This window comes from Nematolebias whitei, chromosome 14 (assembly GCF_014905685.2).
Source record: "Nematolebias whitei isolate Nwh7 chromosome 14, NemWhi1, whole genome shotgun sequence".
Classification (NCBI taxonomy): domain Eukaryota; kingdom Metazoa; phylum Chordata; class Actinopteri; order Cyprinodontiformes; family Rivulidae; genus Nematolebias; species Nematolebias whitei.
The window spans coordinates 3,843,426-3,855,972 of record NC_056511.1 but is presented as its reverse complement, the minus strand read 5'-3'; the positions used below and the strand labels follow the sequence as shown (position 1 = coordinate 3,855,972).

Here is a 12,547-nt window from a genome sequence, read left to right as displayed (position 1 = left end):
GATCAAACCAACAAGGCTTACTTGTGTAAAGAATATGAAGAAAACGAAACGTTTTGCCTCCTGCAGATGGATTCTGTTCTACAGCTGCTTCCAGCCGGCGGTCGTGTCGAGTCCATTTCACGCTGAAGGACACGGTCCGAGCGCTGCTTTTGGTCCCAACGCACCGCCGGTTTTATCAAGACCGCTTGAAGTTTTACAGCATGTTTAACGTTGCGGAGCTTCTTCTGAACATGTTCCAGATCTTTACTGAGGCTTTGAACAGCAGAGTTAAATAATAGTCATGGGAAAATGGATGTTTGTCTTTTTTCTAGAGTTTTAAATTTATAAAATCGGGGGGTGGGGGTTGCATGAAGTCTTGCATAAGTAAAATAATTCTACAAAGATGTCTTTAGATTTAAAAAAGGTTGTGCGCACAATATGCTGTGTACTTTTACTCAGGTTGTGTATACAGTGTACTCTTTACTTGAAAATCTTAGGGAAGTGACCTGTATGCAGAAAAAAAACTTCTCAGATGTGTTTGTTATTGGGTGGGGGGACTTGGTCAGAAGATCTTTTTTTTACTTTAATCCCTGACTTTTTTTTACCAGTTTCTCAATCCAGACTGTTGGCAAAAATCCCCACATCGTGATGCTGCCGCTGCCATGCTTCACTGTAGGGCTGTTCCCATCATGAGGTCTTGGGTTTGAACCATACATGGGGCCGTCCCTCATGGTCCAAATGTCACTTTGGTCTCATCTGACCACAGCACCTTGCTCCATGTGTTTGAAGAAGTTATTCCAGTCAGAGTCTTTGTGCACGTTCTCCTCAGTTTGCTGGTCTTGGCTGACAGAAGGTGGCACCCCGTTTGATCTTCTGTTGTCGTAGCTGATCTACTTCAGCGTTCGACATGTGTTCAAATCTTCGGTGGAACGAGTGTTTGAGCTGTTGTTGTCCATAACTTCTAACATTAATGAGGCTGTTTTGTCCACAAATGCTTCTCATGAAAGATTCTCCTTTTTGGAGGGGGGACCATTTCTCTTTAAAAGGTTGTGTGTTAAAATTAATAACCCCATTGATCAGTGTTTTCCGAAACACTCAACCATTCCACTTTCAAAGTCACTTAAACCCCTTTTGTCCCCATTTTAAGTGTCTTTAAGGATCGTTCTAAGTTGTCTTCAGTCCAAACTAAAGACACTGAGTTGCTGTCGTGTGATTGGCTGAGATGTTTGTGTTGACAATCATTTAAACATGATCTTTGTGTGTTTTTAGACAAAGTGCAGCCCAAACACCCCTATGATGAGAAAAATAAATGGACTCGCTGTTCCCTCGCCTGGACGTGGGTCACCGGGGCCCCACTCTGGAGCCAGGAATGGAGGTGGGGCACGCGGACGAGCGCCTGGTGGCTGGGATTTTACCCATGGAGCTCAGCCGGGCACCGCCCGAAGAGGAGACGTGGGTCCCCCTTCCCATGGGCTCACCACCTGTGGGAGGGGCAAAAGGGGTCGGGTGCAATGTGGGATGGGTGGTGGCCGAGGGCGGGGACCCTGGCAGTCTGATCCTCGGCTACAGAAGCTGGCTACTGGAATGTAGAATGTCACCTCACTGGTGGGGAAGGAGCCTGAGCTGGTGTGTGAGGTTGAGAGTTTCCGGCTAGAAATAGTCAGACTCACCTCTACGCATGGCTCTGGCTCTGGAACCAGTTTCCTTGAGGGTGTTGGACACTCTTCCATTCTGGGGTTGCCCCTGGTGAGAGGCACAGAGCAGGAGTGGGCATACTTATTGACCCCCATCTTGGAGCCTGTGTGTTGGGGTTCACCCCGGTGAATGAGAGGGTGGCCTCCCTCCGCCTACGTGTGGGGGGACGGGTTCTGACTGTCGTTTGTGCTTATGCACCAAACGGCAGTTCAGATTATCCATCCTTTTTGGAGTCCTTGGAGGGGGTACTGGAAAGTGCACCTCCTGGGGACTCCCTTGTTCTGCTGGGGGACTTCAATGCTCACGTGGGCAATAACAGTGAGACCTGGAGGGGTGTGGTTGAGAGGAACGGCCCCCCTGATCTGAACCCGAGTGGTGTTCTGTTGTTGGACTTCTGTGCTCGTCATGGATTGTCCATAACGAACATCATGTTCAAGCATAAGGGTGTCCATATGTGCTCTTGGCATCAGGACACCCTAGGCCGCAGTTTGATGATCGACTTTGTTGTCGTCTCATCTGATCTGTGACCACATGTCTTAGATAATCGGGTGAAGAGAGAGGCGGAGCTGTCAACTGATCACTACCTGGTGGTGAGTTGGCTCCGATGGTGGGGGAGGATGCCGGTCAGACCTGGCAGACCCAAACGTACTGTGAGAGTTTGCTGGGAACGTCTGGCAGAGTCTCCTGTGAGACGGAGCTTCAACTCCCACCTCCGGGAGAACTTCGAACATGTTCCAGGGGAGGTGGGGGACATTGAGTCCAAGTGGGCCATGTTCCGTGCCTCTATTGTCGAGGAGGCTTACCGGAGCTGCGGCCACAAGGTTGTCAGTGCCTGTCGCGGCGGCAACCCTCGAACGCAGTGGTGGACACCGTCGGTGAGGGATGCTGTCAGGCTGAAGAAGGAGTCCTATCAGGCCTTTTTGGCCTGTGGGACCCTGGAAGCAGCTGATGGGTACCAGCAGTCCAAGCGACATGCGGCTCGGGTGGTCGCTAAGGCAAAAACTCTGGCATGGGAGGAGTTTGGAGAGGCCATGGAAAATGACATCCGCACGGCTTTGAGGCGATTCTGGTCCACCATCCGGCGTCTCAAGGTTCAAGATTCCTTAGATAGAGAACTTTACTAATCGGCTTTTATGTATGTGAATGTTCCTGTAAAGTGCCCTGAGACAACTTTGTTGTGATTTGGTGCTATATAAATAAACTGAATTGAATTGAATTGAATTCAAGGGAAGAAAGCGGTACACCACCAGCATTGTTTATAGTGGGGATGGTGTGCTGCTGACCTCAACTCGGGATGTCGTGGGTCGGTGGGCAGAATACTTTGAAGACCTCCTCAATCCCACCGGCACGTCTTCCACTGAAAAAACGAAGCCTGGGGACTCTGGGTCGAGCCCTCCAATCTCTGGTGCTTAGGTCACCAAGGTGGTTAAAAAGCTCCTCGGTGGCAGGGCCCCAGGGGTGGATGAAATTCGCCCCGAGTTCCTTAAGGCTCTGGATGTTGTAGGGTTGTGTTGGCTTACACGACTCTGCAATATTGCGTGGACATAGGGGAAATTCCCCTGGATTGGCAGACTGTGGTGGTGGTCCCCCTATTTAAAAAGGGGGACCGTAGAGTGTGTTCCAACTACAGGGGGATCACACTCTTAAGCCTCCCTGGTAAGGTCTATTTGGGGATTCTGGAAAGGAGGGTCCGTCGGATAGTCGAACCTCGGATTCAGGAGGAGCAGTGCAGTTTTTGTCCTGGTCGTGGAACACTGGACCAGCTCTACACTCTCAGCAGGGTCCTGGAGGGTGCGTGGGAGTTTGCCCAACCGGTCTACATGAGCTTTGTGGACTTGGAGAAGGCGTTCGACTGCGTCCCTCGGGGAACCCTGTGGGGGGTACTCTGGGAGTATGGGGTACCAGGCCCTTTGATATGGGCTGTTAGGTCCCTGTATGACCGGTGTCAGAGCCTGGTCCGCATTGCCGGCAGTAAGTCGGGCTTGTTCCCAGTGAGAGTTGGACTCCGCCATGGTTGCCCTTTGTCACCGATTCTGTTCATAACTTTTATGGACAGAATTTCTAGGCGGAGCCAAGGTGTTGAGGGGATTTGTTTGGTGGCCTTAGGATTGCATCTCTGCTTTTTGCAATGATGTGGTCCTGTTGGCTTCATCTGATCGTGATCTACAGCTTTCGCTGGAGCAGTTCGCAGCCGAGTGCGACACGGCCAGGATGAGGATCAGTTCCTCCAAATCCGAGGCCATGGTCTTGAGCCGGAAAAGGGTAGAGTGCCCTCTCCGGGTCAGGGAGGAGGTCCTGCTCCAAGTGGAGGAGTTCAAGTATCTTGGGGTCTTGTTCACGAATGAGGGAAAAATGGAACGTGAGATCGATAGGCGGATAGGTGCAGCGTCTGCAGTGAAGCGGAAGCTGTACAGGTCTGTCGTGGTGAAGAGAGAGCTCAGTCAAAAGGCGAAGCTCTCAATTTACCGATCGATCTACGTTCCCACCCTCATCTATGGTCATGAGCTTTGAGTTGTAACCGAAAGAACGAGATCTCGGATACAAGTGGCCGAAATGAGTTTTATTGCATGCAGTGGTTCATGAGATATTTTGCTGACACAGATGCAGACTCTGGTAGCTACAGTATTGCCTGTCCATGGTGGCAGTGGCGATAATGTGACACGTGGAAAACAAACACATTTCAAAGATTTGAACCATCGTCTGTGTGTTTTCATGGCTAAAACACATTAAATCAACATGTGGAACTTCTTTTGCGCATCAGGAATTAGATTTTTTTGAACATTACATTCATGTGATCTCACACATGTTGCATGAAAAACTTAAATCTTTTGTAAAGGATAACTTAGGTTTGTTTGGATCCACTAACACATTTTTTTTAACCGGCAAGTCCTAAAGTGTTCAGTTTCAATTTTGTTGCTGCCAAACAGAGCTGGGTTGCAGTTTAAATTGGGGGCTCGTCCGGGGTTTAACCTGAGGGAAAAAACAATTAAAGCAGGAGATACCAACAAAGTTTGGTCAGGGGCCAACATGTTTGACTTTAGTCTGCACGGTCTGGTTTTTGATTGATACATTTATTTGGTTGTGATGGTTTGTGGGGCATTTAAATCTTAGCCTTTTAATTTTTACTAATAATTGTAAGAAATAGCCAAGTGTCGAATAGTCATATTTATGTAACCTGATTGTTTACTGAGAACAAGAAGTTTTCTTACAGCAGCTTATAGCTTATAATCTGAGCTCGGAAGGTTTGTTGGTGGCAGTGAATATTAATGACAGGCATGATTATGTTTTCCTGCTTTCTGTCATTAAGACCTGAAATAAACTGCTTCATTTTCTCTGATTGGGGCTGCAGAGACGTCTTTCCCTTGCCGTTTGGTGTGAGCCTTCTGCAGAGGTTTGCAGTGCGACAGAGGAAGGCAGACCCATGCTATCTGTCTTTCAGAACATGTTTTAATTACAGGTGCTAATTAGGCTGTAAAGCCAACCTCTGTCTTGATTATCCATTCCTGTCGACTGCAGCATCTCTAAAGATGTAGAGGTCGGACCGCGGCCTCGTTCTTTGTGGAAACTCAGACGCAGCAAAGAGAAATGTTTTGAATCATTATATGAAGCTTTTGCCTTTCTGTGTTTTCATCTACAAGACAGAAATGAGAGACAGCTTCATGAATTGTTAGAAGAAAAACACTTTTCTTAAAATTTAAAATCACAACACTTGAATGTCTGAAATCATTAAATTTATACTTCAAGTATTTGCTGATTGCTGGAAATGATCCTAAAGCAAGTCAAGCAGGTACACAAACTTTGAAGACTAGTTTTACGTCGACTTCAACCTTCAGATATGATCTCAATTATGGTCTGAAAAAAATCCAGTTAGGTTTTCCTAAACCACACTTTTTAAAAACAGTTTATAAAAAAATGGCAGACAAAAATTATTTCAAATATTCCTTTCATGTTTTTGTTTTTTTAGCTGCTGTAGAACCAGACCATCCAGCTCTGGCTCTTTAACCAGGATGGAGGTGTTTAAAGTCCATGTCAGGTTTTTGGTGATGCCACTGAATCTGACTGACTCCATCAACTCCACACCACTGATGCAAAGCAGTGACTGTGTGGTTCCCCTGGTTCTTGTGAAGTCTGTATTAACCTCCTTGGTTCTGGTGGAGTTGAGGACCAGGTCGTTGTCTGCACACCAGCTTGCCAGATGTTTGTAATACTGCAGATTTTTGCTGATTAGGAGTTTGTTGAGCATGGACTTTGTTAGTTTGACTGGTTTTGTGAGTTGAGAAAACAACTTATTGAAGTGTTGTCAGCACACAGTTGACTAAAAACACAAACTGAGAGATAATCAGATTTACAAACACCACGATAGCTGGCCCAAAGTGATGCGCGCCTCGATGCTGGGCGTTAGTAAACTAATCGCAGCCGCACAGAGAGCAGCTACAACCAACTGCAGGAGATGGAGCGCTGTTAATAATGAATGGAGTCAACTGATGCAGGGAGTTCTTATCATGAGGATTATAAATTGCCACAGTAGTGCTTCTTAAGTGTCACTACTTTGGTAAATTGCTCTTGGTTTTCCACCACTGAAGCAACAGAGTCTGGGAAATCAGTGATTTAGACTCATCTGCATTTATTATGGATAACTGTGTGGAAATGGTAAAGATGTATAAAACAGGACCACATGCAGCTCCAGGAAAACAAGTCTTTTACAAGTGGAGATGGCTGCTATTGCAGTCCAGAGCTTTAAAATAAATCTCTGTATTTGGAGGAAAATCCAAAAGTATAAAAGTTTTCTGTGACTCTTGTTCTGGTTAAAACACCGGAAAGATCTAAGAATAAAGTCCTCCCATTCCTTCAAACATTGCATATCACCCGCTATCTTTCAAAACTATTTTAAGTCATAACTTACGTGTGAGATGTGTTAATGCTCAGAGTACGGGCTCAGGATGATGCTCAGCTACTACCAGACTCAATTTTAGCCTAATATTGATGTAACTTTATATAGGAAAGTGTGACCCCTTCTTGAAAGGGGCTGCGCTCAGATCTTGTTCTCTGTAACTTTAGCAGCGCAACATACTCTCTCTTTCTAACCAGGTACTGATGTAAAGTAGTCCCTCGTTTATCGCGGTGGATCTGCTTTTAATTTATTTATGAATTTATTAACTTTATTTCCAAAGATCCAGTGAGAGATCCAGTGAGAGATCCAGTGAGAGATCCGGTGAGAGAAGTAAAACCTGACCCCACAAAGTCATTCATCCGAGCGCCTTCCTGAACCCGAACGCCACGTCCTGTTCTGGAGTTATGAATAAAATGTAATTTTAACATAATGCATAGGTTTAAATTCAATACTTTATATCACATCATTCTGTGTGTATTGCAGTATGTAGTGAAACGTTTCATGGAAAAATATACTTTTTATTTACCGGAGACACCGGTAAGTTTGTGATGTCCGTTATATTATTATTATTATTATTATTGTTACAGACGGGTGGTTTAGACAAACTAACACGCGTCTCTTGAGACCTTCAAGTTGAACTTGTATTAAAGTGCACGACCCAAGACGAGTTGTATTTCTTGCTGTATGAAGTAACCCCCCCCAGGTCTTTTACGGTTAAATTGTATTTAACTTAATATTAAGAGAGGAGTAACTCAATGAGAAGAATGAAGCCCATTCACTGAACAGAATATGGAAAATATATTTTCTTGATTATGTTGCAAAAGTTTTGAGCAAAAATATAAAACTACATGAAACTCAGTCAGAAAAGGTGGATTGTTCTCTTCAGGTCGAGGGTGAGGTTCTGCCTCAAACGGAGGAGTTCAAGTATCTCAGGGTTTTGTTCACGAGTGAGTGAAGAACAGAGCGTGAGAGTGACGGACCGATTGGTGCAGCATCTGCAGTATTGTGGACTCTGTGCCGGTCCGTTGTGGTGAAGAGGAGCTGAGCTGTAAGACAAAGCTCTCTGTTTACTGGTCGGTCTACGTTCCTCCCCTCACCTCTGGTCATGAACTGTGGTAAAGATGCTCCCTGGGCGCCTCCCTAGGGAGGTGCTTCTGGCATGTCCGACTGGGAGGAGACCCCGGGGAAGACCCAGGACACGCTGGAGAGACCTCTCTGTGGACCTGGGAACACCTTGGAGTCCTCCCAGAAGAGCTGGAAGAGGCTGTGGAGAGAGATGTCTGGACCTCCCTGCTCTGATGCTGCCCCCGAGACCCGAGTCCAGAACAAGAAGATGATGGACGGACGGATGGATGGATGGACGGACGGACGGACGGATGGATGGAAAGATGGATGGATGGACGGATGGATGGAAAGATGGACGGACGGATGGATGGACGGATGGATGGATGGACGGACAGATGGATGGACGGACGGATGGATGGACGGATATAAAACTACAAATCTGATTCATGGCTCAGTTCTAATTGAACCCTAATAGATTTAGATAAACCAGAAAAGAAAACCTGACCCCCCCCCCCCATCATTAATTAGAGCAACTCCTGTTGATTAAATCACTTCGTTTCATTTATGAATGTTTGGTTTCTGCACGAAGGCGTGCACGTCTCCGTGCACGAGGAGTTAATTTATTTAGCTGATTCTCCACCAGGTTTCAGATAAATTGTGTTTGCAGGCGTGTCTGAAGCCGCGGTGCTGATCCTCTCACATGAAGACCTCCAGAGCTCTGCTCTCCGACTCCATGAACTGAAAACACGACGCGGTGGCGCTGAGGAGACGCTGGCCGTGTCAGATGTTCAGATCCGTCGTCTTTGTTTACGAACCGACGAGGCCGGGCGCCTCGATGGATCTGCCTCGTGACTCACTCGTTTATTTGTTCTTGTTGCCGCGCCGACGGCTCCCGACGATCAGACTGTAATTAACTTTTCTGTCCCGAATCAATCTCAGCTTTTCTCTTCTCCTTTCAAGAATAGTCGAGATTTAATAAAAAGTGATAATTATCGGTTTGTTTCAGATAAACTGCTTTTAAATGTTGTCATCTTTTAATCGTCCATCATTTCTCATGTCACTAATGGGTTTTTCTTTTATTACAACAATTATATACTGGAGTTGCATGTTTTTTTATTTATTTATTTTTTAATAGTTCTGAGCAAAAGTGTTTTCGTAATTACCGACTCTTACTCGACCTCCACAACCAGCAAAGAAGCAGGTAAAGATGTTAGAAATTAAATATATATATATAAATTCAAATAAGTTAATTAAAAAGACAATCAGAATTTGAAAGCTAAACAGAAGAAAAAACACTTAAGATTATATTTTAAAATAGAAAAAGTAGTTTCAGTTATAAAAAGTGGTAGAAAGCAAAATAAGTAAATAAAAATAAAAGTAGTCGCCTGCTCCCGTCCAGACCAGAGTTAACTTAAATTTAATCTGTTGGAAACACGACACTCAGACCTCACGTGACCCGTCAGCTCTCAGAGGCCTGTTAGGAAACACTCTCAGCTACTACCATTACTGTCCTGTTTTCAAGTAAAGCGGGGAACTGGAAATACCTCCATCTGTTGTGAGAACGATAACTTGAAAATAATTGATACCGACTTCGATTTCAGGTCACCGTTGAAAACTAAGGTGCCAAGTCACGTTCCAAGATGACCGCCACCGTATGACCACCCCGATAATTTGAGGAAACTATACCTTTTTCTATGGGGGGCCAAGGCCACCAATGGACACCCTCTGGTGCCACCACTGCACCAGAACGTGGAAAATGTTGCTCCCTTCACCAGGATCCATCACTCTGCGTTGCCTCAGACAAGAAAAAACAAACAAACAAACAAACAAACAAACAACAACTGTTCTTCTCCACAGCTCCACTTGAAAATCTAGATCCAGAAACATTTAGGTTTCCTTCATGCTCTGCTCAGGTCTAGTCCAGAAAAAACACTCGTAGAACTCTACACTCGCTGTCACTACACTCAATCCACGGTGGCCTCCGTGTCCGACGTCCAACAGAGACCCAGTCCTCAAAATCCTGATCCCTGGTCTCGGCTCTGGTCTGAAGCTCCGGGTGTTTCTCCTGCGTGGAGCTCAGTTATCAAACAAACCAGGAGACTTTTCCCTTTTTTAAACACGTTGCCTCACATTAATCATCAAACTGCCCCAAATACCTGAGCTGCAGTATTTTTATACTTTTACTGCAATGAATGTTTTTATTTTTAGACAAATTGTTCTTTTCAGACGTTCCTCCGGTCATTTATCATTTCTAACTGGTCTTATGTAATCTGAGCACCAAGACTGAAAACTCACCAGCGAAGTGAGGAAGAGCGAAGAACCGGTCTAAAATTAAATTTAAAATCTCTGAAGTCGGAGTCGTCACAAACCAAACGGCACATTTTCTGATTTTCGGCTGTTTAAGCTTCATTTTCATCATCCTGACAACACGAGTGGTTCCGGAGCTTTGGTTTGATTCGTCTTGCTGCTCACGACAATAAATGGAGGATTGTTCTGAATCAGTTTTAGTGGATTATAATCCAGATCTTCTGACGTCATGTGAAAGAAAAACCTAAAACAATATTTAGATCTCAGGATTCAACAGCTGGAAATAAAAAGGTTTTTTTTTTTTTTAATGCAGGGAAAGTTTTGGAAACTTGACTTTCTGCTTTCTGGGGTGGGGGCAGTGGTGGCCTTGGCCCCCATAGATTAATTTTCAGCCACCCCAATCATTTCAGAAAATTTGACTTTTTGGGGGAAAAAAAAAAAAGATGGGGGGGGGCTTGGATGGATGGAGTGGTGGCCATTTTGGATTTTGTCATGGCAACCATTAGCTTGAAAATAAACAATTGTATGATCCGCATAAAGATGCAAGGAGGCTCCCGGAATGTTTTGACCTACGTCACTTACATAAATTGTAAAAAGAGTGGGTCCTAAAACTGAGCCTTGTGGCACACCATTGGTGACTGTTAAATAACTAGACAAAGTACCATTGTGTTGAACACCAAAAATGTAATTGACCCATTGCTAATTTTTCAAATTATCCAGTTCACAGGGTTTATGTATTAATGGTGGTGGCCATCTTGGATTTTGACGTGTCACAGTTCTCAAAAGGAAACGTTCTCACGTCTTGATCCTGCTCACAACACGCCTCTGCAACAAGAGATAAAATTAAGAACCAACCCAGGGAGTCTTAAAAAAATAAAATATAAAAAAAGTGTGCTCAGACAACCCCAAAATAAAACTAAATAAATAGTGCCTGGGGGAGGGGGCAAAGGTTTAGTGCTTTGAGTAAAAGATCCAGAGTCCACAGACAAACTGGACCCAGTGGTGAAGACAAAATGTGTCTCGGGTGCCCGGGGGAATAAAAATAAAGTTTTTCACGTCTCAAAAGGTTTTTGAGTGTTTTATGAACTTTTGCTTTGTATTCATTAGAAGTTTAATTTGGTCAACTTTAAATGAAAGTTTGTTAAATGGATACTGAAGAGGCCTCTGGTTGTTTCCAGTCTCTCCTCACGTTCAAACGTTTCTCTGCACGACGAGACCAACGTGCTGCACGCATTATTGTTCTCGAGGTGGTGGTGAAACGTGTAATCCCAGCCCGTTCCTCCGTTAGATGAAGGAATAAAAGATGTTTGAGACGCTGTAAACAAAGAACAGTTTTATAATTCAGATATTTACAACAGAGCTGCCGTTCAGAGCTCCTGACCTTTGACCCGCAGCCCTGTCGCCCACATCCTGACGGCCGCTTGTTGTTCGTGCCGTGAATTCACCCGTTGTCTCGTTCTGAACACCGTTGGAGTAAAAAGCACGTCCAGTTTGTGCGTCACGTGAGAATTAAGGGCGAGGAACGTTGAGCCGTTTTGACCACAGCCAGCAAGAAAAACAGCCTGAAGCAAAGAGAAAAATAAAAAATAAACTTGGCACCTCCGAGTCCAGAGGCAGAAGTCCCAGCAGGACTCAAAGCTCCGGATCAGCACAAACAGAAACAACACCGCTGTGGGAATGGGAACAGAAAAAAGCCGAACGTCGGCTGATTGCGGCTCCTCCTGCCAGCTTCAGCAGGAAGGAGACCGAGACGTGAGGTTTTCAGAGGAGACCCGAAGGGAAGACTTCGGCTCGTATCCTCACGTCTGAACGGGGGAGGGGAAGTGACGCGTTTCAGCAGATCCATAACGAACGAGCAATAATTCAGGGCAACGGTTGCTGAAGTTGGAGTCCAGACCGACGGTGGGGCATGAACATCTCACGGTGTGGGAGAACGAGATCTTCAGAAATATATCGATGGTTTTTAAAGTTCTGCACCAACATCTGGTCTCGCAGGATCACAACTCTCAGCTACTACCACGGCTAAATTAAGCTCACCGTTTGTTAAACTGACGTAGCCATTTTTAGTTTCCTTATGGTCAGTGACTGTGGCGGCCATCTTTAAATGATTATTAATAAACTCAGTCATAGATCAAACAGTTGCTTTCTAACAGTTTAAAACGTGTTCAAAAACGATATTTTGCTAACAATATAGAACAGACGAGAACATCACGGCTAAATGAAAACAGGTGCTGATGATCGACGAGGAGTTTTGTCAAATGGATCATCATCAATATTTGTATAAACCAAACCACGCGTCTCCAAACTTTTTCTTATTTGGACCAAAATGGTCAAAATGAAAGTAATCAAAAAATATTAATAAAAAGCTTTTTTTTTTTTTTTAATGAGAAAAGTTTACTCATGTTGGTGGAGAAAGATTTTTTTTTAAATTCAGTGGTGGGCACAGCCGGCTAAAAAAATTTACCATAGCTAATGCTAAATATGTAAAATAATTAGAAGAAGCTAATGCTAAAGAGGTAAAACAATTAGAAGACGCTAATGCTAAATATGTAAAACAATTAGAAGAAGCTAATGCTAAATATGTAAAACAATTAGAAGAAGCTAATGTTA

At 44.6% G+C, this 12,547-nt stretch overlaps 1 long non-coding RNA gene across 1 annotated transcript; it reads right to left on the bottom strand.

Moving 5' to 3' along the window:
- Positions 1-5,909: 5,909 nt before the first annotated feature.
- LOC119420404 lies at positions 5,910-11,394 on the bottom strand. Its single transcript, XR_005187301.1, has 3 exons — positions 11,319-11,394; positions 11,091-11,252; positions 5,910-5,934 (listed from the first exon to the last, which is right to left on the bottom strand). It is a non-coding gene; the product is annotated as an uncharacterized LOC119420404 (long non-coding RNA).
- Positions 11,395-12,547: the final 1,153 nt, after the last annotated feature.